This window comes from Cervus canadensis, chromosome 11, assembly GCF_019320065.1.
Source record: "Cervus canadensis isolate Bull #8, Minnesota chromosome 11, ASM1932006v1, whole genome shotgun sequence".
In the NCBI taxonomy this organism is placed as follows: Eukaryota; Metazoa; Chordata; class Mammalia; order Artiodactyla; family Cervidae; genus Cervus; species Cervus canadensis.
The window spans coordinates 24,986,251-25,012,713 of NC_057396.1; the positions used below are offsets into that span (position 1 = coordinate 24,986,251).

Here is a 26,463-nt window from a genome sequence, read left to right on the forward strand (position 1 = left end):
GTTTGTTTAACTGACAGGCTTTGAAGTCTTAATAGCCTGTCTGGCCGTCAGTAAGTTCTGTGAGTATTTCTTAGGTACAAAGCAGTGAGCCAGACTGTTGCAACATTCTATATTTTGACCACAGCCTTCAGTCCTTCCAGCTTTCTTATTCCCAGTAAATGTACACTTTGACCACATCAGATCCTCTTTCTTGTTTGTTGACCTCATTGCATTTTCCACTAGTCCTCCAGCTCCCTGGAAGTGATTCTTTCCCTAGCCCACTGAGACTCAAAGTCCATTACTGGAATTACTTTTTTACCATTGCCATCAATTCTGCTGAAACTTGTTCCTTTCTTTTAATTTTTTTCATAGTACTCCAGTCCTGGCCCAAGTTAGCTACCTGACATCTCTATTCTTATAGTTGGGCTGCTGAGTCTGCTGGAGGAAATCCTACCACTGTGCATCTTGAGGCCAGAATGAGTTTGACTTTCAGACACCCAGATAGATCCTCAGGGCTCCCTCTTCCTCTGAGGGCTGTCCCTGAGTATTACTTCTCTTTCTAAACTTTCCGTCTCCACCATTTCTCTCATTAGTTTTAGCATGTGAGCTTGCCTTTTATTTCACTGAAAAAATAGGGGCCACTGAGTGAAGCTTCCTTCTGTTTCCTGTCAGCAGACGCATCCATGCTTTCTTCCTGTTCTTATATCTGAGTCTAAACTTCCTACTTGTGTGTGAATCCTGTTGCCTCTTGTTTCTCCCAATTTTCCATAAGTGGCAGTACACCCTCTTCCAAGGCCTCAGCGGGAGAAACGAGTCATTCCTCTCTCTTAGCCCCTCTCCACCACATGTGCTTTATCATCTCCTGTAGATTCTGAACATTAGGGATCCCTCTCCATTCGCTCTGCCACTCCTACTTCAGGTTTCTATCCCTTCTTCTAGGTCTGAAGCAGGCTACCGACCTTTCTTTGCCTCCATTCTCGTCTGTCTAGTACACAGCTACCATAGAAATCTTTCTAAGATATGGATCTGAAAATGTCATTTCCCTGCTTAAAATCCTTCATAATTCCTAGGGTAAAGTTTAAACTCTGTATTTAGTGTAAGAAGCCCTTAATTATCTAGTTCCTGTTTATGTCCCCAGCTTATCTTTTGCTGGTGGTGGCTTAGTTGCTCAGTCTTTTGTCTTTTGTGACCCCATGGACTGTAGCCTGCTAGTTCCTCTGTCTGAGGGATTTCCCAGGCAGGAATATTGGAGGGGGTTGCCATTTTCCTCCTTTTCCAGGGGATCTTCCTGACCCAGGGATCTATCCTGTGTCTCCTGCATTGGCAGGCGGATTCTTTACCACTGAGCCACTAGGGAAACCTGCTACTTTTTTTAGCACTCCCCCAAACCACCATTGGAGAAGGAAAAGGGAACCCACTCCAGTATTCTTGCCTGGAGAATCCCTTGGACAGAGGAGCCTGGCGGGCTGCAGTCCATGGGGTCGCCAAGAGCGGGACATGGCTGAGCAACTGAGCACATAGCACAGACCACCACACTGGTTTATACCCAACTGCTGCATGTAGTATCCTGCGCTCTCTTAAAACTCAGCCTGTATCCGCTGCTCCAGAGAACTTCCCCAGCTGCACCCCTTATACACCCCTTCACACACCGTGCCCATTTAATTTAGATGATTCTCCTCTGTATTCATCTAGCATAGTGTGTGTATCCCTGTCATAACATTGACCTCTGATGGTCCTTCTTGTTTACTGGAATGTTTCCCCGCATTATATAGTTAGCTTTTTGAGAGCAAGTATTTCAATTATCTATTGCTTTCATGTTTTTAAAAAAGCGCTCAATTCTTTGGGTTGATTCTCAGATGGATGGTTTTTATTTTTTTTTATTATTATTTATTTTTTTGGATGGTTTTTCTAGTCCCCTTTGGAGACATTCTTGTAGCTTTAGTTTCACGGCACCTGGGGCTGAAATGTCCAAGATGGCCTCATTCATATTTCTGCTGCCTTGGCAGGGCCACCCGAAAAGCTGGGCTCAGGTGGGACCCTGGGATGTCTAGGATTTTTTCACTCTCTCTCTCTCCATGTTGCCTCAGGACTCTCTCCTCTCCAGGTGGTCTTTCCTGCAAAGGGGTCAGGTTTCTTACTTGGCAGCTCAGGGCTTCCAAGCGTGCAGAAGTCCAGAATTTCTTAAGGCATAGACTTGGAACCGGCACAGCACTACTCCTGTGGCATTTTGTTGCTTAACGTGAGTGATAGGGCCAGCCCAGATTCAGTGTGGGAGGGGACTGTGAGGAGGAGGCCTGGTTCATTGGGAAGACTCCGTTCCTGGAGATTTGCTACCGTGGCAAGTAACACATCTTGTTTAACTTTTTCTACTCGGCAGTATTATCTAGGTATGGAAAAGCACGTGCATGCTCAGTTGCTCTCAGTCGTGTCTGACTCTTTGCAACCCAGTGGACTGTGGCCTGTCAGGCTTCTCTGTCCATGGGAGTCTCCAGGCAAGAATACTGGAGTGGGGTGCCATTTCCTCCTGCAAAGGCTCTTCTCGACCCAGGGGTTGAACCCGCGTCTCCTGCGGCTCCTGCATTGGCAGGTAGATTCTTTATCACTGAGCCATCTGGGAAATCATAGAAGTTATATACAAACAGGAGTAACGTAACTGAAGATGTTTTAGAAATATGTGAAGAAACAGAGGCTAGGATATGAACCAGTAAACTCTAAGTTAGTTTCCAAGAATTATTATAAGATTAATGGTGGCTGAATGAAAAGGGAAAAATGGATTTAGGAGGACTTGGTATCCAATTATTTTAAGGATTAGGATGGAGGGAGAAGTCAAAAATAACTTCATTGTTTTACCCTGGGTAACTGTGCCACCATGGACAATAATTGGGAAGTAGAATACCAGTTCTAAATTTTGAGGATAAAGTAACATTTTTAATGATTTGGGATGCACAAGTTTAAATACTTAGTAGACAATTAGAAATGGGAGACTTGAATACAGAAAAGATGCTGTATCTTCATTTGGAGTTGCATATAAGCAATAGTTAAAATAATGGGAGTGAATTTTCTGTGGGAAAAAATATAGAGTAGGGCTTAGTTCTGAACTTTGCAGTTTGGGAGTAGAAAGAGGAAAAGAAGGCAAAAAGAATTATCAGAGAAAGACAAGGAAACCGTTTAGAATAGTAAGTAGTATAAGGTTTCAAAGGGAGAAGGTGGTTAACAGTGTCAGAAACTGTAGGGTATAAATGAGAACCAGGTCTGAGTAAAGGCTATTGATAAATATTAAATGTAAATAGGGATTTTTAGGCAGGGGAATTAGGTTATTGGATTTATTTCCCCCCCTAATATTTTATTATGAAAATTTTCATTCATAGAAACTTCAAGTATTGTACATTAACTCATGACCTAGATTAACAACAGCAGGTAACATTCTGTTAAATTTGTTTTAACAGTGTTTCCCTCTGTCCATTAGTCCATGTTATTTGTTTATGCATGTTAGAGTTAGATGTAGTCATCAATAATTTCATCTCTAAACTCATAAATATGTATCATTTATATAATTTGTGCTTCCTTTTTTTGTGGTAATAAATCATATATGCAGTTAAATATATAAATATTAAGTACACCATTCAGTAAGTTTAAAAATTTTTTTATTTATTATTATTTTATTTTTGGCTCTGCTGGATCTTCACTTCCACACAGGCTTTTCTCTAGTTGTAGCGAGTGGGGCCTACTCTCTAGTTTTGGTCCGCAGGCTTCCCATTGCGGTGGCTTCTCTTGTGCAGACCACAGGCCCTGGGGCACGTGGGATTCAGTGTTACGGCATGTGGGCTCACTGGTTGTGGCTCCTGGGCTCTAGAGCACAGGCTGAATAGTTGTAGCTCATGGGCTTAGTTGCTCTGAGGCATATGGGATCTTCCTGGATCAGGGATTTGAACCTGTACCTCCTGCATTGGCAGGCAGATTCTTTACCACTGACTGAGCCACCAGGGAAGCCCCCATTCAGTCAGTTTTGACAATCAGTGTATCCGTGTGTAATTCAAATCCCATCAGGATATAGAGAATACTGTCATTAAACCAGGTAATTCCTCATGCACCTTCTCTATCATTCCCTGTCTTTATGCTCCCAAAGGTAACCACTGTTATGAATTTTTTCTTCAAAGACTAATTTTGCATGTTCTGGAATGTCATATAAATGAAATCATACAACATTGTACTCTTTTGTATAAGACTTCTTTCATTTAGCATAGTGCTTTTGGAATTTTTCATGTTGTCTTTTTTTATTCTTGTGTAGTATTCCTGTTGTTAATATACTGGTTTATCCTTTCTCCTATTGATGGCAAGTAGCAGTTTCCAGATTTTTTACAATTATGAATAAAGCTGCTATGAATATTCATGTACAAGTCTTTGATCATATGATTTTTATTTTTCTTCGGTATATTCCTTGGAATAGAATTACCAGGTTGTAGGGTAGTAGGTATATGTTTAGTTTTCTAAGAAAAGGCCAGACATATTTCAAAGTTTATATGACATTTTATACTCTATTACAGTGTTTGAGAATTCTGGTTGCTTCATATCCCTGCCATTCAGATGACTGTGCAATAAGTAGTTCATTGTGGCTTAATTTGCGTTTCCCATTAGTCATTAGGGTTCCCTGGTGGGTTAGTGGTAAAGAATCTGCCTGCAGTGCAGGAGACCTGGGTTCATTCCCTGGGTCGGAAAGATCTCCTGGAGGGAGGGCATGGTAACCCACTCCAGTACTCTTGCCTGGAGAATCCCATGGACCGAGGAGCCTGGCGGGCTACAGTCCATGGGGTTGCACAGAGTCGGACACGACTGAAGCGACTAAAGAGCAACAACAGCAATGACTAGTGATGTTGACCACTTTTTCCATGTGCTTATTGGCTGTTCATTTATCTGTTTTTGTGAAGTGTTCTGTCAAATAGTTCCCCATCACTACCTTTTTGCAGGCCAGAGGTTGAGGTTTTGGCTTTTTGTAACTGTGTAGTAGAAGCTTGTTATATATTCCGAATATAAGTCTTTTGTCAGTTACATGTTCTGTGAAAATTTTCTTCTACTCTGACTTATCTATTCATTTTAAAATTGCATCTTTTGGTGGCCAGAAAATTTAATTTCCGTGATATCTATTAAGTTTTCATTTATAGTTATTGTATTTTCTGTCCTAAAAAACCTTTGCCTACTCTGAAGTAGCAAAGATGTTCTCCTCTGTTTTTTCATGGGATTTTTATCATTTTAGCTTTAATATTTATGTCTGTGATCCATCTCAAGTTAATTTTTGTGTATGATGATGAGTAGGGGTTGAAGTTAATTTTTCCGCATGTTAATATCCAGTTGTTTTGGTACCGTTTGTTGGGAAACATTCCTTTCTTCATTGCGTTGTTTGACACCTTTGCCAAAAACCAAATGGCACCATGAGTCATTTATATAAATAGTGGGTTTATTCTGGGTACAGTACTAATCCATTGCATTGATATATTTGCCTATCTTAATGTCAAACCATAGCACTGTGATTATTATAGACTTATAGTAAGTCATGAAGTCAGAGTATGCAAAATCATCTGCTTTTTGTTCAAGATTACTTTGGATATTTTAGGTTGTTTGCATTTACATATATGTGTGTGTGTGTGTGTGTGTATATGTGTGGGTGCATATATATGTATATATATATATGAAGCAGCTTATCAGTTTCTATAAAAACACCTGATTTTCTAAGAGTTCTTAATATGAATAGATGCATAATTTTGTCAGATGGTTTTTCTGTATCTATTAAAATTATCAAATATTTTTTCTCCTGTATTCTGTTAATATAGTGAATTACATTGATTTATTTTCAAATGTTAAACCATTTCTCCATTCTTGGCATGCAACCAAATTGAGCAAGATATATTATTGTTTTTAGGTATTGCTGAATTTGACTCACTGATATTTGAAAAGGCTTTTTATGTCTGTGTTCATTGAAACTTTTATGGTCTTAATTGTTGAAACTTAGAATTATCCTTTAAATTTAAAAAATGAAATTTTAGGTATAATTTATATAGAATAAAGTTTCTCTATTTTTTTATTTTAAAATATTTAGTTATATCATTTGCTGAGGGGGCAGTGTTAAAATCTATGTGATTATAAATTTTTCTCTTTTTCCTTTTAACTCTGTCAATTTTTGTTCTTATCTTTTGAAGCTGTGTTGTTAGATACATATACAATTATTATTATTATGTGTTCTTGATAAATTGTCTTCATTATTGACATTGACATTTTATCTTTATAAAATGTCTTTATCTTGGTCATAATCTTAATGTTTATTTTGTGTAATATTAACATAAATATTGCAGTTAGATATGCTTACTCTTTACATAGTATATATTTTTCCATATTTTACCTTCAACCTATCAACATATAATTGGGTTTTTTTTTTTCAATCTATTCTGACAAGGTTCCTTTTAGAGGCTTTTAGTATTTGTATTTAATACAGCTAGTGATATGATTAGATTTGGGTCCAGTCTTTACTGTGTAAATTAAATATTAATTCATTGACTATTCTGTAGAATTCTGTTTTAATTTGGCCTTTTTCACCCTGAATACACATCTATTTAATTCACTGTCAAAATGCTTCATAAAAACAAATTATGTGCCTGGTGATTATGCCATATTAGAAAGATTTATAATTTTATTGAATAAAGTATTTGGGAAATTTTCATAGTCTTAATTGCTGAAACTTAGAGTTATTCTTTAAATTAAAAAAATTTTGCATATAATTTACATATAATAAAATACCCTTATTTTAAGTTATATTTTGTTGAGTTTTGACAGATTAATCACACATGTTAACACTAACACAGTCGAGGTATAGCACATACCATTACCCTGAAATATTCCCTGTATTTCTTCTTAATCACTCTGCTTCCTCCCCTCCATTCCCAGGTGAACACTTTCCTTCACTGTTACTTATTATAACTTATTAGTTATTATACTTATCTTTTCTAGACATAAATTATTTATTTGACTGCACTGGGTCCCAGTTGTGGTACTCAGGATCTTTGGTTGTGGCATTCAAACTCTTATTTGTGGCACATGGGATCTAGTTCTCTGCCCAGTGTTCAAACCCTGGCCCCCTGCGTTGGGAGCACAGAGTCTTAGCCACTGGATCACCAGAGAAGTCTCGTCACTTACCACATTTTTGAGATTCATCTATGATGTTGTGATGACTGTGAACTATATTAATAGTTCATTACTTTTTTTAAAAAAAGACTTTATTTTTTTTAAATTATAGTTTGAAGTTTACAATGAAATTGAGAAGGAAGTAAAGAGGGCATATGCCCCCTGCCCTCACACACGCACAACCTTCCCTTTATCAGTGTCACTCACTAGAGTGGCACATTTTTTACCAAAGGTGAACCTGCAGTGACACGTCATAATCACCCAAAGTCCATAGTTTACCTTAGGGTTCACTCTTGGTATTATACACCCTATGATTTGGATAAATGTATAATGACATATCCATCATTATACAGAGTATTTTTCACTGCCCATCCTCTGTGCTCTACCGGTTCATCCCACACTCCCCCACTGATTTTTTTATTGTCTCTGTACTTTTGCCTTTTCCAGAATGCTATATAGTTGACTCATACAATATGTAGCCTTTCAGATTGGCTTCTTTCACTTTGTAATATGCATTTGAAAGTATGTCTTTTCATGGTTTGATAGCTCATTTCTCTTTAGCATCAAAGAATATTCCATTGTTTGAATGTACGGTAGTTTTTTCTTTATTCGTCTACTTTGGGATAACTTGGGTGCTTCCAAGTTTTGGCAGTTATGAATAAAGGTGCTATAGATATCCATGTGCAAGTTTTTGTATGGACATAAGTTTTCAGCTCCTTTAGGTAGATACCAAGAAGTGCGATGGCTGGATTGTATGGTACGAATAAGATTAGTTTAAAAGAAACTGCCAAATTGTCTTCCAAAGTGGCTGTACCACTTTGCTTTCCCAGCAGAAACGAATGAGAGTTCCTGTTGCTCCACATCCTTGCCAGCAGTTGTTGTTGTCAGTGTTCTAGATTTTGCCCATTCTACTTGGTATATAGTGGTATCTCATTGGTGTTTTAATTTGCATTTTCCGGATGACAAGTGATGTGGAGCATCTTTTCACATTTTCATTTGCTATCAGTATGTCTTTTTTGGTGAGCTGTCTGTCAAAGTCTTTGGCCCCTTTTTGTAAATCTTATTTTTTTTAACTGAGAGATTATATTTTTAATTTAATTGTATTCTTATATTTTTGGCTGTGCCACATGGCCTGTAGGATCTAAGTTCCCCAACCAGGGATTAAACCTAGGCCACAACAGTGAAAGCCTGGAGTCCCAACTCTTGACCAGCAGGGAACTCGCCTATTGTTTGTTTTATTGTTGAATTTTAAGAGCTCTTTGTATTTTTTGGATGACATTCCTTTGTCAGATGTGTCTTTTACGAATATTTTCTCTCAGTCTGTGCCTTGTCTTCTATTATTCTTGATACTGTCTTTTGCAGAAGTTTTTAATTTTAATGAAGTCTTATTTATCAGGTATTTCATGGGTCATGGACGTCTTTGGTGTTACATCAAATTCATTTAGTTTTCTCTGATGTTATCTTCTAGGAGTTTTACAATTTTGTGTTTTATGTTTAGGTCCATGATCCAACTTCTGTTAATCTTTGTGAAAGGTGTAAGGTCTGTGTTTAGATCCATTTTTTTGCATGTTGATGTCCTCTTCTAACAGGCTTCCCAGATGGCTCCAGTGGTAAAGAACCTGCCTAACAGTGCAGGAGACATAAGAGATGCAGGTTCGATCCCTGGGTCAGGAAGATCCCCTGCAGGAGGGTATGGCAACCCACTCCAGTGTTCTGGCCTGGAGAATCCCATGGACAGGGGAGCCTGGCGGGCTACAGTCCATAGCATTACAAAGAGTTGGACAGAACTGAAGCCACTTAACGTATCCACATCTAACTATTTGTTGAAGAGACTCTTTGCTCCATTTTATTGTCATCACTCCTTTGTTAAAGATCATTTGGCTATTTATGGAGTTCTAGGCCCTCTGATCTGTTCCATTTATCTCTTAGGAATACCACACTGTCTTGATGCTATAGCTTTATCGTATGTCCAGAAGTCAAGTAGCATCAGTCTCCCAATTTTGTCCTTCTCCTTCAATATTGTGGTCTTTTGCCTCTTCTTATAAACTTTAGAATCAATTTGTTGATATCCATACAATAACTTGCTGGGAATTGATTGGGATTACACTGACTATAGATCAACTTGGGAAGAACTGACTTTTTTTTGCCTGTGCTGGGTCTTTGTTACTATGCATGATCTTTCTATAGTTGCGCCAAATGAGGGCTACTCTCATCGTTTTAGAAAAGCAACTGACTTTTGTATATTAACTTCATGTCCTGCAACTTTGCTTTAACCACCTATTAGTTCAAAGGTTTTTTTGTCTATTCTTTCTAATTTTCTACATAGACGATCACGTCATGTGCAAACACAGACAGTTTTATGTCTTACTTTCCAATTTGTATACTTTTGGTTTCCTTTCCTTGCTTTATTAAATTAGCGAGAACTTCTAGTATGATATTGAAAAGAGATGGTGTGAGGGGACATCTTTAGCTTGTACCTGATCTTGGAAAAGCTTCCAGTTTCTCACTCTTGAGTATGATGTTAACTGTAGATTGTTTGTAGATAATCTTTGCCAAGTTGAGAGTTCTCCCTATTCCTAGTTTACTGAGTTTTTATCATTAATGGGTGCTGGATTTTGTCAAATGCTTTTTCTACATATATTGACATGATCATTTGATTCTTCTTTTTTTAGTCTTTTGATATTATGGATACTTTTAGTTGATTTTTTAAATGTTGAACTAGGCTTGCATACCTGAGATAAATCCCACCTGGTCAAAATCCTTCTTATACTTTTTTTTGTATTTGATTTACTAGTATTTTGTTGAGGACTTTTGTGTTTCTGTTCAGGAGAGATGTTGATCTGTAGTTTTTTCTCTTCTATTATTTTTGTCTGGTATTGGTATTAGGGTAAGATTGCAGAGAATTGGTTTAATTTTTTCTTTAAATATGTAGTAGAATTCACCAGTGAACCCATCTAGGCCTGGTATTTTCTGTTTTAGAAGGTTATTAATTATTAAATCAATTTTAAAAATAGATATAGGTGTTCATTTCTTTTTAATACTGAATATAGTCCATTGTGTGAGTATCTAGCAATTTGTTTATTCAGTTGAAAATGTTGTTTTAATAGTAACTGTCTCCTATAATTTTTTTAAAATTTTTAATTGGAGGATAGTTGCTTTGCAGTGTTGTGTTGGTTTCCGCCGTAGAACAGTGTGAATCAGCCGTGAGCATGCACGTGTCCCGCCGCCCTCCCCAGCCCACCCTCCTGGGTTGTCACAGAGCACAGCTTAAGCTCTTGGTGCTGTGCAGCAGCTTTCCACTGGCTGTCAGTCTTACGTATGGTGACGTGTATGTTCAAATGCTGCTCTCTCAATTCATCCACCCTCTTCTAATATTTCCGATGAGAACTCAGTAACGGTTGTTTTGTTTCTTCTGTGTATTAGGTCGTTTTTTTCCTGTGGTTTCTTTCAGTATTTTATCTTTGGTTTTCAACAGCTTGACTTTGATTTTCCCAGGTATAGCTTTCTTCCTTTTATTCCTGTTTCAAGTTTTCTCAGCTGCTTATTCTATAAAGTTATGTATTTCACCATATTTCTGAAATTTTGACATAATTTTCAAATATTTTTCCTGCCTCATTCCTTCCTTTGCTTCTGGGACTCCACTTTCACATATGTTAGAACTTTTGGTATTGTCCTGTAGCTTATGGAGGCTCTTTTATTTCTTTCTAGTTCTTTTTTACTGTTCATCATATTGGATAATTTCCATTTGTGTATCTTCAAGTTTACTTTTTTGGCCATGCCACACAGCATGTGGGATCTTAGTCCCTTGACCAGGAATCAAACCTGTGCCCCCTGCATTGGAATTGCTGAGTCTTAACCACTGGAGTGCCTGAGAAATCCTACTTTTTATTATATCATTTCCAGTTTCCAGTCTGCTGTTAAGCCCATACATTGAATTTTATATTTCCAATATTGTGTTTTTCAGTTCTTTCATTTCCATTTAGTTTTTTTTTTTTTTTTATGGTTTCTCTTTCTCTACAAAACTGTTCTTATCTATTCACTCCTTGTGAGCATATTTTTTTTATGTTTTTCTGCATAGTTAAAATAAGTGCTTTAAAACTTTGCCGGCTAATTCTTGCATCTTGGTCTCCTTGGAGTCCTTTCCATTGATTGCTTGTTTTCTTGACCAGAAGTCAGAATCAAAGTATTATGCTAAATAAGAAACTAGACACAAGAGGTATGCACTGTATGATTCTGTTTTTGTGAAGTTCTAGAGCAGACAAAACTACAGTGAGAGAAAGCAGATCACTGGTTGTCAATAGATCAGGGTGGAGGGAAGGGATTGGCAAGCATATAGTAAATATGTGAGGTTTTGCAGACTACACAGTCTCTGTCACAACTATTCAACTCTGCTGTTGTAGCATGAAAACAGCCATAGACAATATGTAAATAAAATGAGTATGGCTGTGTTCCATTATAACTTTATTTGCAAAACCAGGTAGCAGCCAGAATATGATCTACAGACCATAGTTTGCAGACCCTACTTTTGAGTATGGATCATGTTTCCCATTTCTTTATATATTGGTAATTGAGGGTTGAGTCCTGAGTATGTGAATAATATGTTGCAGAAACTCTCAATTCTGTTGTATTCTTCCATAGAATCTTGTGGTTTGTTTCTTTTTTAAAAATTTCTTTCATCAGGCTATTTCCTAGGCTTAAACATCATACATACCTGCTTGGTAGGCAGCAACTGTGGTCTCTGTTCAGTTCATGTATCTGTAGTTGAGTTCCTTGGAGTCCCCTCTGTGCATGGGTGGTTCAGGGATCATCCAGAGATTAAATCGATTTATATGCAGAATTGGGGCCTCCCTGTCCATGACTTTTATCTTTTGGGGATTTCTCCTTCACTTTCCAGCTGTTATGGTAGCTCCCAGTTTTATCCTTTATGTTCTTGAACTGGTAAGGCTTCAAAATTTCTATCTCAGTTTTAGTTGTCAGCACAGAGCTATCTGGGGTTTGTCTTTAGATGAATGATGACTAGCCATAAAAAACAGAAAAAAACAGTGATGTTCACTTCCTCCAGTTGTCAGGTCTTCTCCTGGCTTTTGTTTGTTCTTTAGTATCTTTAGATAGGTGCTGTTTTACATTTTGTGTAGAACTTATAGTTTTTTACCTGCAGAAATTGTTGGTCTATTAGGAGCAACTCTGACAGGCTGAATGAATCCCAGGCTGGAATCAAGATTGCTGGGAGAAGTATCAATAATCTCAGATATGCATATAATACCACTCTGGTGACAGAAAATGAAGAGGAATTAAAGAACCTCTTGTTGAGGGAGAAGGAGGAGAGTCAAAAAGCTGGCTTAAAACTCAACATTCAAAAAACTAAGATCATGGCATCTGGTCCCATCACTTCATGACAAATAGATGGGAAAAAAGTAAAAACTGTGACAGATTTTATTTTCTTGGGCTCCAGAATCACTGCGGATGGTAACTGCAGCCAGGAAATTAAAAGACACTTGCTACTTGGAAGGAAAGCTATGACAAAGCTAGATAGCATATTACAAAGCAGACACGTCACTGCCAAAAAAGGTCTGTCTAGCCAAAGCTATGGTTTTTCCGGTAGTTGTGTATGGATGTGAGAGTTGGACCGTAAAGAAGGCTGAGGGCTGAAGAATTGATGCTTTTGAAATGTGGTGTTGGAGAAGACTCTTGAAAGTCCCCTGGACTGCAAGGAGATCCAACCAGTCAGTCCTAAAGGAAATCAATCCTGAATATTCATTGGAAGGACTGATGCTGAAGCTCAAGTTCCAATACTTCGGCCACCTGGTGTGCAGAGTCAGCTCATTGGGGAAGACCCTGTTGCTGGGAACGATTGAGGGCGAGAAGAAAAGAGACAACAGAGGATGAGATGGCTGGATGGCATCACCGACTCAGTGGACATGGGTTTGATCAAATTCTAGGAGATGGTGAAGGACAGGGAAGCCTGGTGTGCTGCAGTCCATGGGGTCACAAAGAGTGGGACACAACTTAGCGACTGAACAACAAAACAACAACTACTCTTACTGGAAGTGGAAGCTCTACAGATTTAATTTTTAGAGGGACAGTTGTGGCTTCATTAAGTTAGATGTGCTAAAGTGAAGATAAATTTATGTCAGGAAGACAGAGTTTTGAAAAGATAAAATGAGGGCCTGATCTCAGTGGAAGAAAAAGAGAAAGCAGGGGTGTTCTGAGGTAGGGTTGGTGAGATTTGTTGGTTGTTAGAGGGAGAAGAGGAGTAGTGACAATGAGGTGGCTGAGATGGCAGAGACGATGAATAAAGCAAGTAGAGCAGATTTAGGATAGTGGCCTTGAGGGTGGAGGCTGTTAATTTTTGTTTTAAATACAGTTTTAAGGAGATATAGTTTCTATAAAATTAACCCTTTTTCCCCCTACAAATTGTAAAGGGTTTTCTTTATGTGTAACATAGGCAAAATTATGTAAGTCAGTACGTTTTTAAGAAATTTCACATTTTCTGTTTCCAGCCACTGCCAGTCACCTTAGTTCCTCCAGTGTCTGGAACATAATCTTCAAGGTGGTCCTTTCAAAAAGAATTTTGCTCAATCCGCAGTTATCATGTCAAGCAGTCTTGCCACAATTCTTTTAATTGGATTTCTTTGATCTCCAGTGAAATATGAACATACTTCAAAAATTCCCACTGGGGACTTCCCTGGTGGTCCAGTGGTTAAGACTTCACTTTCCAATGCAGGGGGTACAAGTTTGATTCCTTGTTGGTGAGCTAAGATCCCACATGCCTCTCAGCCAAAACAAGCAAAAATTATAAACGGAAGCAATATTGTAGCAAATTCAATAAAGACTTTAAAAAGTGGTCCTCATAAAGAAAAAAAAAAAATCTTAAAATTCCCCACCAGTAATCTTTGGAATCCAGTTTTCTCAAACTATTACATTAGGACCATGTTTAGGGTCAGAGGAGATGGGTCTGCCTGGTTCTGAGTTTTAGAGACCCTAGAGAAACAGAAGTATTAGTTCCTATTGAAGATTATGTCAAATTGAACAGTATGAGAAACTTCAGGGATACTGTGTCAGTAAAAATACTGGCCTAACATGCACAAAGCCAAGAAAAACAATGCCAGGCACTGTTCTTTGAACACCCAGCAAGAATTAACTGCTGAACGCAGATACCATGCAGTACAATAAAATTCACCAGTTTTAAATGATGAATTTTGAAGAATGTATGCTGTCATATAACTACCACCACAATCATGGTATAACATATTTCCATCACTCCAGAAAGTTCCTTCATACCTCTTGGGAATCATTTGCCCCCACTACCCCAAGGCACTGGCAGTCACTGGTCTGCTTCTCTCAGTGTAGTTTGCCTTTTCTAGAACTTCATGTAAATAGAGTCATAGAATATATAGCCTTTTCTGTCTCTTACTGAGGATAAAAGCTTTTGTAATTTATTCATGTTGTTGCATATATCAGTAGTTTAATTCCTTTTTATTGCTGAATAGTATTTACTTATATACTAAGATTATATACTAAGTTTATTTATTTACTAGTTGATGGACATTTGGGTTATATCCATTTTTTGTCTATTATAGATAAAACTCGTGGCCCAGTGATTATGACTCCATGTTTTCACTGCAGGAGGCACAAGTTTGATCTCTGGTTGGGGAACTAAGATCCTGCATGCCATATAGTGTGGCCAAAAAAAAAGTTGAAAAAAAAGCTGCTCTGAATATTCAAGTGCAAGCCTTTTTTTTTTTTTTAGCACAGGAAAGGGTTTTATTTTTTTATTTTATTTATTTTTTATTTTTTTAATTAATTAATTAATTAATTTTTTTATTAGTTGGAGGCTAATTACTTCACAACATTTCAGTGGGTTTTGTCATACATTGATATGAATCAGCTATAGATTTACACGTATTCCCCATCGCGATCCCCCCTACCACCTCCCTCTCCACCCGATTCCTCTGGGTCTTCCCAGTGCACCAGGCCCGAGCACCATTACACGCCAGTCAGGATGGCTGCTATCCAAAAGTCTACAAGCAATAAATGCTGGAGAGGGTGTGGAGAAAAGGGAACCCTCTTACACTGTTGGTGGGAATGCAAACTAGTACAGCCGCTATGGAAAACAGTGTGGAGATTTCTTAAAAAACTGGAAATAGAACTGCCATATGACCCAGCAATCCCACTTCTGGGCATACACACTGAGGAAACCAGATCTGAAAGAGACACGTGCACCCCAATGTTCATCGCAGCACTGTTTATAATAGCCAGGACATGGAAGCAACCTAGATTCCCATCAGCAGATGAATGGATAAGGAAGCTGTGGTACATATACACCATGGAATATTACTCAGCCATTAAAAAGAATTCATTTGAACCAGTCCTAATGAGATGGATGAAACTGGAGCCCATTATACAGAGTGAAGTAAGCCAGAAAGATAAAGAACATTACAGCATACTAACACATATATATGGAATTTAGAAAGATGGTAACGATAACCCTATATGCAAAACAGAAAAAGAGACACAGAAATACAGAACAAGTGCAAGTCTTTATGTGAACTTGTTTTCTCTTGAGTAAATAGTTAGGAGTGGGATTGCTTGGACCGTATGTTGGCTTGACTGTATAAGAAACTGGCAAATGGTTTTCCAAAGTTGCTTTACTGTTTTGCATGCCCACAAGCAACGCATAAGTGTTCTAGTTACTCCGTATCCTCACCAGTACTTGGTGTTATCAGTCTTTTTAGTTCTAGCCATTCTGATAAGTGTTTAATAGTATCTTGTTGTGGTTTTATTTTGCATTTTCCTAATGACTATTGATATGAACATCTTTTCATGTCTGTATCTGCCATTTGTTGTTCTTTTTTGGAGAAGAAGTCTTTGAATATTTTACCCATTTAAAAACATGTTTTCTATAAAAAACCCAAAAGACATGTTTTCTTATTGAGTATTCTTAGTGCAAGTCCTTTTATCTGTGTTTTGCAAATATTTTCTCCCAGTATATAACTTGCCTTTGCGTTTTGTAACAGTATCTTTTGAAATGCAAAAGTTTAATTTAAAAAAATAATTATTTTTATATAATTTTCCTTCATTTACAGTTACTACAAAATATTGTCTATATTCCTTGTGTTGTTTAATACATCCTCCTAGCTTATCTTACACTCAGTAGTTGGTACCTCTCACTTCCCCACCCTTGTATTGCTATCCCCCACTGGTAATCACTAGTTTGTTCCCTATATCTGTGAGTCTTCTAACTTTGTTATATTCATTAGTTTGTTGTAGTTTTTAGATTCCACATATTGTACCGTATTTGTCTGTCTCTATCTGACTTCACTTAGCATAGTACCCTTCACTTAGCATAGTACCCTCCAGGCCCATACATGTTGCTTCAAATGGCAAAATCTCTTTGTTCTTTACGGCTGAATATATTCATTGTGTATATACACCACATCTTCTCTATCCATTCATCTGTCATTGGACACTTAGGTTGCTTCCATATCTTGGCAGTTGTAAATAATGCTGCCTTGAACATTGAGGTGCACATATCTTTTTGAATTTGTGGGGTTATTTGGTTTTGTGTTTTTTTGTTGGTTTTTTTTGGTTATATACACAGAAGCGGAATTGTTGGACCATATGATCGTTGTGTTTCTAGTTTTTTGAGAAATTTCTATACTGTTTTCCACAGTGGCCGCACCAATTTACATTCCCACTAACAGTGTATGAGAGTTCCCTTTTCTTCACATCCCATTATTTGTGTTCTTTTCGATGATAGCCATTCTCACAGGTGTGAAGTAATATCTCATTGTGGTTTTCATTTGCATTTCTCTTATGATTAACAATGTTGAACATCTTTTCATGTGCCTGTTGGCCATATTGCATTTTCTTTTAGGAAAATTGTCTATTCTTTTGACCATCTTTTAATCAGTTTGTTTTGATGTTGAGTTGTATGAGCTGTTTATGTGTGTTGGATATATTAATCCTTTACCAGTTATATCATTTGCAGATATTTTCTCCATTCAGTAGATATCTCTTCATTTTGTTGGTGCTTTCCTTTGCTGTGCAGAAGCTTTGAAATTTAATTAGGTCCCATTTGTTTATTTCTACTTTTATTTCCTTTACTTAGTACATGGATCCAGAGAAGTATTGCTACAATTTATGTCATACAGTGTTCTGCCTATGTTTTCCTCCAGGAGTTTTATAGTATCCAGTCTTACATTTAGGTCTCTAATCCATTTTGGGTTGATTTTTGTGTATATCGTGTTAGAGAAAGTTCTTATTTCATTCTTTTACATGTAGCTCTCCAGTTTTCCCAGCACCACTTATTGAAGAGACTGTCTTCTTCATTGTATATTCTTACCTTCTTTTTTGATTAATTGGCCATAGGTACCTGAGTTTATTTCTGGGCTCTCTATCCTATTCCACTGATGTAGGTGTCTGTTTTTGTGCCAGTGCCTTAATATTTTAATTACTGTAGCTTTGCAGTATAATCTGAGGTCAGGTAGTGTGATTCCTCCAGCTCTAACCTTCTTTCTCAAAATTGTTTTGGCTATTTGATGTCTTTTGAGTTTCTGTACAAATTTAAAAATTTTTGTCCTAGTTCTGTGAAAAATGCCTTTAGGTATTTTGATAGAGATTACATTGAATCTATAGATTGCCTTGGATATCATGGTCATTTTTAACAATACTGATTCTTCCAGTCCAAGAACACGGTATATCTTTCCATCTGTGTTGTCTTCAGTTTCTTTCATCAGTGTCTTATCGTTTTCAGAGTACAGGTCTTTTCCCTCCGCAGGTAGGCCTATTCCTCAGTATTTTAGCTTTTTGATTTAATGGTAATAAATGGGATTGTTTCCTTAATTTCTCTTTCTGATAGTTCCTTGTTAGTGTATAGAAATGCAACAGATTTCTATATATTAAGTTTGTATCCTGCAACTTTACCAAATTCATTGATGAGCTCTAGTAGTTTTTTGGTGGTGTCCTTAGGATTTTCTGTGTATGAGTGAGTGAGTGAAGTCTTTCAGTTGTGTCTGACTCTTTGTGACCCAATGGACTGTAGCCTACCAGGCTCCTCTGTCCATGGGATTTTCCAGGCAAGGGTACTGGATTGGGTTGCCATTTCCTTCTCCAGGGGGGTCTTCCCAACCCAGGGATCGAACCCAGGTCTCCTGCATTGCAGGCAAATGCTTTACCATCTGAGCCACCAGGGAAGCCTTTTCTGTGTATAGTGTCATGTTATCAGCCAACAGTGACAGTTTTACCTCTTTCCTTTCCAGTTTGGATTCCTTTTATTTCCAAAAGTTTAAATTTTGATGAAGTCCAGGTTACCTTTTTTTTTCTTTTGTGGTTCCTATGTTTTATGTTCCAAGAAATCTATGCCTAACCCTTTAGTTAGAAGAATGACATTGTTTATATTTTTGTAAGCCTCTTTAATCCTATCTACTTCTCTATTGCAATATGTTGTTTTGGTTAAAGTCTAGGAAGAAAGTCTGGTGATACACAGGTGTGCAGTTGGAAAAGCAAGGGATATTGTAATAGTCTTTTTAATGTTTATTTTTATTTATTTGTTTGTTTGCACTAGATAGCACGTGGGATCTTTATTGCAGCATGTGGTATTTTTCTTTTTAGTTGATGCATGCAGGATCTTTTTTTTTTTTTTTTTAGTTGTGGTATTATGTTGGATCTAGTTCCCTGACCAGAATCAAACCTGGACCAGAGTGCAGTCTTTTTTTTTTTTTTTTTTTATTACCAGAGTGCAGAGTCTTAACCAGTGGACCACCAGGAAAGTCCCAAATAGCCCTTTTAGATAATTGTGGCTATTCTTTGATAGTGCTCCATAGCTTGACACCTGATAGTTTCTTACAGTTTCGTTGCATTATGGAATCTGAAAGCACGTCAGTGATTTTGTACAGTTACATTAAAATTCACTGTCTTTACTTGCACTTTGAATGGATCTTTATCTATTTTGACTTGGGGAGGAAAACCTTTTCCTTCTACTCTAGTAGGTTCAGTTTCTGAGGACTGTGAATTAAACTGACAAAAGAGTGACAGGAGGAAAAAACCCAGTTTATACATGCAACATGCATACAGTAGAAGAACTCAGTGATGACTAGCTCAAAGGAATGGTTAGAATCTGGGGCTTCTGGGAAAACAGAAGACTTCCGAAAAGTGGGGAGAAAGGACAGCTTTTGGACTTTGGGAAAGATAAATGGGTTTTCAGGAGAACAAGTGGTACTTCTAAATTTGTGATAATATATATAGGTATGAATGGTTTTTCCATCTCCTTTAGGGCCATAAAATTCCACCAGAGAAGGGATTTGGGTAGATTTTATTTGCATTCTTTCTTCTGGGAGTAGATCTGCCTTGAAGAGGAATTTATGACAGCCTTATTTCCCAAAAGTTGCTGCTGTTAGCTAGAGAAAGCTCTGAGGAGGCTTTTTTCTGCATCTGTTGAACCTTAAATGTCTTCAGCTGAAAATAATCTTTATACCAACTCTGGGGTTCCAGGTGGGTCCTACAGTTGAATTGGTGAAAAATACATTGATAGTTTGGAAAATACTGGTTCAAAGGTATGTAGCTCTTCCAAGTATTAATAGATTTTATTATACAGTGTTTAAAGAATCACATTTGTTTATGTCTCTTTTGATGTCATCAGAATAAGTAATGGAAACCCGGTGGCCCATGTAGACTTTCCAAAAATTTTAAATTTTGCCTGAAAGCTCAAATGTTATTGTTGGCCACAAACACTGTCAGTTGTTTCCTTTGAAATAACAAGAGTTTTTCACTTTCAAGAGCATGTCAGTTGTTCTTTGAAGTAAAAATTATTTTACATGAAAAAAGAGGCTGATTCAACTTAAACAGGCTCACGCATGCTTTTCCTCAAGACAACTGTAGTATTTTGGCACGTAGCATTTCATAAACAGAATATTAAAAATATATGTGTTTAAGAGTTGAGATTTAATAAAATTATTACTTTTGATGGCTTTGTCAAGGCATCCTGAAGTAAAACTGCCCCTCCCCCAACTGTGTGTGTGGCAGCAGAGAATACAGTGACTAGAGGTGTAGTGTGATGCCATGACTTCATTTGTGTATGGTGCCAGTGTTTGTACCCACTGTAATTTTCATACTAGTAAGTGCAGAGTAAGTGTCCGCACAGTTGTTCTAAGATAAACCACGAGATTCAAAACAGTTATATTCATCTTGGATTATGTCAGCATCACTTGTGTTTGTTACTAAGAATTCATACACGACATCATTGTCAGTGATTAACTGGTGCCAGTGCTAGATGAATATAAACAAAATGGCAGGTCTAATCTTGTCTATGGATTCATCTGTAAAGTAAAATTCTAGTTCCGCTGATGAGATAGTAATCAAGTCTTAGATTTGCAGCAGAATCTTTAATTTGGTAAATTAAAAGTATATCATTAAAAGAGAGGCATTGCCATGATTTATTTTACTGACTTCATTCAGCAGGCATGTAGCAATGTCAGCTGTACCAAGTTGTGCTTCTCCAGTTAAGGAAGTTCAGTCACTTACCCTGAGGTAGTTCAATGACTTTTTCATTTCTAGATTGAAAGGTGTTAACAATCTTTAAGAATTGTAAAGATTCATCACATCTGCATTTAAAATATTCAACTACTTTAAATTCCGAATGATCTCAAAATGTCACTGTAACTTAACTGGCATAATATAATTAGAAAATGTTCTGTTGCTTAAGATACAGTTAGCTAAATTATTAACATCTATAAAGTCAAGAGAAAGAAAAATGGCTCTTGTCATGCTGTGGTTTCTTATATATAATTTTGCCCAGTTTTTTTTGGAGTAGATTCTTCCTTTCCATGAGTCAGAAACTCTAGGCCAGTTACATCTATTTTAGCAATCTTTAAATGTATGTATTGCAGCTGTGGGTTGAGAAAGTAAGTCTTCTAATCTCCCTGTTTTGAGTCCATGATTTTTTTTTTCTTTTTTAATTTTTCGGCTACACCAGGCAGCTTGCAGAATCTTAGTTTCCCAACCAGGGATTGAAGCCATGCCCTCAGCAGTCAAAGTGCAGAGTCCTAATCACTGGATTGCCAGGGAATTCCAGAGTCAATGATTCATTCTTAAATATAAATGAAAAATTATGAATAAATTTTCTTTTATTTTAGAAAAAATAAACTCTAAAATAATACACATTAGATATAATTTAAAAATTTCTGCCACCCTTATGTCAGAAGAGCTTCCCTGATAGCTCAGTTGGTAAAGAATCCGCCTGCAATGCAGGAGACCCTGGTTCAATTCCTGGGTCAAGATATCTGCTGGAGAAGGGATAGTCTACCCACTCCAGAATTCTTGGGCTTCCCTTATGGCTCAGCTGGTAAAGAGTGCGCCTGCAATGTGGGAGACCTGGGTTTGATCCCTGGGTTGGGAAGATCCCCTGGAAAAGGTAAAGGCCACCCACTCCATTATTCTGGCCTGGAGAATTCCATGGACTATACAGTCCCTGGGGTTGCAAAGAGTCAGACACGACTGAGCGACTTTCACGCACTTATGGCAGAAAGCAAAGAGGAACTAAAGAGCCTCTTGATGAAAGTGAAAGAGGAGGGTGAAAAAGCTGGCTTAAAACTCAACAATCAAAAAGCTAAGATCGTGGCATCTGGTCCTGTCACTTCATGACAAATACATGGAGAAACAATGGAAACAGTGACAGAATTTATTTTTGGGGGCTCCAAAATCCCTGCAGATGGTGACTGCAGCCACGAAATTAAAAGATGCTTGCTTCTTGGAAGAAAAGCTGTGACAAACCTAGATGGCATATTAAAAAGCAAAGACATTACTTTGCCAATAAAGGTCCGTATAGTCAAAGCTATGGTTTTTCCAGTAGTCACGTATGGATGTGAGAGTTGGACCATAAAGAAAGCTGAGCACTGAAGAATTGATGCTTTTGAAACTGTGGTGTTGGAGAAGACTCTCGAGAGTCCCATGGACTGCAAGGAGATCCAACCAGTCTATCCTAAAGGAAATCAATCCTGAATATTCATTGGAAGGACTGATGCTGACGCTGAAGCTCCAATACTTTGGCCATCTGATGTGAAGAACTGGCTCGTTAGAAAAGACTCTGATGCTGGGAAAGATTGAAGACAGGAGGTGAAGGGGATGACAGAGGATGAGATGGTTGGATGGCATCACTGACTCGTTGGATATGAGTTTGAGCAGGCTCCTGGAGATGGAGAGGGAAGCCTGGCGTGCTGCAGTCCTTGGGGTTGCAAAGAGTCGGACACAACTGAACAAATAAACTAAACTGAACTGAAAAATTAAGGAGAGTTTCCCCCAAATTTAAAAAGTATTATTGCAAAGCAAAATAACAAAAAGTACTTGTTCCTACCTGGTGTGTGGAGAACTTTTAAATTTTACAGTAATGATTTATTGGATAATAATGAGGTTATATCATATATAACTGGAGATAATTATAAGAGCCTAAACAGAAGTACTATGAAGGAAAAAACTTGAATTATACCCTAAGCCTAGTACCTTAGAAAATGTTAGAAAACATTAGACTACAGAAACACATACTCCACTAACCACTAGAGTGATGATATCATTACATGCTATGTAGCATCAGGAAAACTCCACTGTAGACTCATGAAAGAGTGAGAGTGAAAAAGGCAAATAAATTTAATGTTATCATGAAATTAATTTTGCTTTATAGACCAGGCCCTCAAAGGGTTTTGGGGACTGTGGACTCTCTCAAACTGCTGTTCCAGGTTATTTCTTTCTTATTTAGGGCTCATACTGCCATCTCTATGCCAGTAACACTCTCATCTGTATCCCAGCCTGGACTACTTATATACTGCTTGCCTACCTGGATTCTTTCCTCAGCTTGGTGCTCTCATTCTCTTTGGTGTTTGCACATGGTATTTGATCTGTCCAGAATTTCCTGTTCCTTTTGTTCACTTGGATAATTACTGAATTGTAAGCTGCTTGAGGGCAGGAACTCAGTTCAGTTCAATTCAGTTCATTTGCTCAGTCGTGTCCGACTCTTTGCGACCCCATGAATCGCAGCACGCCAGGCCTCCCTGTCTATCACAAACTCCCGGAGTTTACTCAAACACATGTCCATCGAGTCGGTGATGCCATCCAGCTATCTCATCCTCTGTCGTCCCCTTCTCCTCCTGCCCCCAATCCCTCCCAGCATCAGGGTCTTTTCCAATGAGTCAACTCTTTGCATGAGGTGGCTAAAGTATTGGAGTTTCAGCTTCAGCGTCAGTCCTTCCAATGAGCACCCAGGACTGATCTGCTTTAGGATGGACTGGTTGGATCTCCTTGCAGTCCAAGGGACTCTCAAGAGTCTTCTCCAACACCACAGTGCAAAAGCATCAATTCTTTGGTGCTCAGCTTTCTTCACAGTCCAACTCTCACATTCATACATGACCATTTATATCCCCAGCTTTTAGCAGAAATTCATGGGGTCACAGAATCAGACATAACTGAGTGACTCACACTTTCTTTTCACTTTCCTAGCACTTTGTAGGCTGCTTAGCAGATGTTGAGTTAAATTGAATCACGTAAGAATTCTAGTCTCATAAACATAAGTTTGCATTACATCTCAGGGTGAAGTTTTTTTCTGTTTTTGTCTGATCCCATTCATTCTATATTGGTTTGTGTTATTGGATTGGCTGAAAAGTTTGTTTAGGTTTTTCTGTATAATTGTATGGAAAAACTTGAATGAACTTCTTGGCCAACTCAATAGCTTCAGTTCAGAGAAAAGGACTTCATAACCTACCTCAAATTCAGGACAACCAACTCCTGTCCGTATTAACTCATCCACCAGTGTTTGTTTTGTTTCCTTTTGCCTTGTTTGGAGTATAATACATTCTGAAAGGACGGTATTTGGGCTGAGGACTCAAGATCTTAATTTTTAGTTCTGTCTCTATGTTATTTTATTTTATTTATTAAGACACTTAGCATCTGCTTCTCTCCACTTGTGGTGGAAAATATGTTATTCATATATTTTAGTTTCTTTGAAGGAAGATGTTCTAACATCCAAATGATAACTAACATTTATTAAGTTCTTACTATATGTCAGAAACTGTTCCGTTTTACATGTATTAACTCATTTAATCTGCATAATAGCCCTATGTGGAAGATAGATGATTCTATTATCTCCATTTTACTCAAGGAAAGTAAGACACAGAAAGATTAAGTAACTTGCCAGAGGATGCATAGATAGTAACAGGGTCTGGGTTTGAGCTGTGAGCTATGCTCTTAACTGCTGTAAGAAACTCCCTCACAAATCTAAATATATTACTTTTATCATCAACCTATGTTAGTACACTTGTACAGATGCACGTTATAATATTTATAATTGTGAAATTAAAAATAACTTGAGAGAATACCTAAATAAATAATGAGATATATGTATAATGGATAGTTATTTTAAAATCACATTTTTGAAGGATATTTTAATGATATGGAAAAATATATTAGAATGAAAAAGTAACATAAAATCATAGGTTTTGTTTGAAAAACATATGTAATGGATTTATATGTTACATATCCATATATATGAGCTTCCCTGGTGGCTTAGCAGTAAAGAATCCACCTGCCAGTACAGGAGATTCTGTCCCTGAATTGGGAAGATCCTCTGGAGAAGGAAATGGCAACCCACTCTAGTATTCTTGCCTGGGAAACCCCATGGGCAGAGGAGCCTGGTGGGCTACAGTCCATGGGGTTGCAAGGGTCAGACACGACTTAGCGACTAAACAACAACAGCATACATACATAGATATGCACACAATGTTTATTTTAAAAGACTGGAAAGAAGTGTAATAGTGATTTTTTTTTTATTATTATTATTATTTTTTTTTTCCAGTGGGTTTTGTCATACATTGATATGAATCAGCCATGGATTTACATGTATTCCCAATCCCGATCCCCCCTCCCACCTCCCTCTCCACCCGATTCCTCTGGGTCTTCCCAGTGCACCAGGCCCGAGCACTTGTCTCATGCATCCCACCTGGGCTGGTGATCTGTTTCACCACAGATAGTATACATGCTGTTCTTTTGAAATATCCCACCCTCACATTCTCCCACAAAGTTCAAAAGTCTGTTCTGTATTTCTGTGTCTCTTTTTCTGTTTTGCATATAGGGTTATCGTTATCATCTTTCTAAATTCCATATATATGTGTTAGTATGCTGTAATGTTCTTTATCTTTCTGGCTTACTTCACTCTGTATAATGGGCTCCAGTTTCATCCATCTCATTAGGACTGGTTCAAATGAATTCTTTTTAACGGCTGAGTAATATTCCATGGTGTATATGTACCACAGCTTCCTTATCCATTCATCTGCTGATGGGCATCTAGGTTGCTTCCATGTCCTGGCTATTATAAACAGTGCTGCGATGAACATTGGGGTGCACGTGTCTCTTTCAGATCTGGTTTCCTCAGTGTGTATGCCCAGAAGTGGGATTGCTGGGTCATATGGCAGTTCTATTTCCAGTTTTTTAAGAAATCTCCACACTGTTTTCCATAGCGGCTGTACTAGTTTGCATTCCCACCAACAGTGTAAGAGGGTTCCCTTTTCTCCACACCCTCTCCAGCATTTATTGCTTGTAGACTTTTGGATAGCAGCCATCCTGACTGGCGTGTAATGGTACCTCATTGTGGTTTTGATTTGCATTTCTCTGATAATGAGTGATGTTGAGCATCTTTTCATGTGTTTGTTAGCCATCTGTATGTCTTCTTTGGAGAAATGTCTGTTTAGTTCTTTGGCCCATTTTTTGATTGGGTCATTTATTTTTCTGGAATTGAGCTGCAGGAGTTGCTTGTATATTTTTGAGATTAATCCTTTGTCTGTTTCTTCATTTGCTATTATTTTCTCCCAATCTGAGGGCTGTCTTTTCACCTTGCTTATAGTTTCCTTTGTAGTGCAAAAGCTTTTAAGTTTCATTAGGTCCCATTTGTTTAGTTTTGCTTTTATTTCCAATATTCTGGGAGGTGGGTCATAGAGGATCTTGCTGTGATTTATGTCGGAGAGTGTTTTGCCTATGTTCTCCTCTAGGAGTTTTATAGTTTCTGGTCTTACATTTAGATCTTTAATCCATTTTGAGTTTATTTTTGTGTATGGTGTTAGAAAGTGTTCTAGTTTCATTCTTTTACAAGTGGTTGACCAGTTTTCCCAGCACCACTTGTTAAAGAGGTTGTCTTTTTTCCATTGTATATCCTTGCCTCCTTTGTCAAAGATAAGGTGTCCATAGGTTCGTGGATTTATCTCTGGGCTTTCTATTCTGTTCCATTGATCTATATTTCTGTCTTTGTGCCAGTACCATACTGTCTTGATGACTGTGGCT

General features: G+C 37.8%; 1 protein-coding gene and 1 non-coding gene across 4 annotated transcripts in view; one reads left to right on the forward strand and one right to left on the reverse strand.

The window, feature by feature from the left end:
* The window catches only part of RNF214 (ring finger protein 214), a 47,747-nt gene that overhangs the window by 14,212 nt on the left and 7,072 nt on the right, over positions 1–26,463 (forward strand). The gene's annotated exons all lie outside the window — the stretch shown is intronic.
* LOC122450682 lies at positions 14,201–14,318 on the reverse strand. Its single transcript, XR_006272181.1, has one exon. It is a non-coding gene; the product is annotated as a small nucleolar RNA SNORA8 (small nucleolar RNA).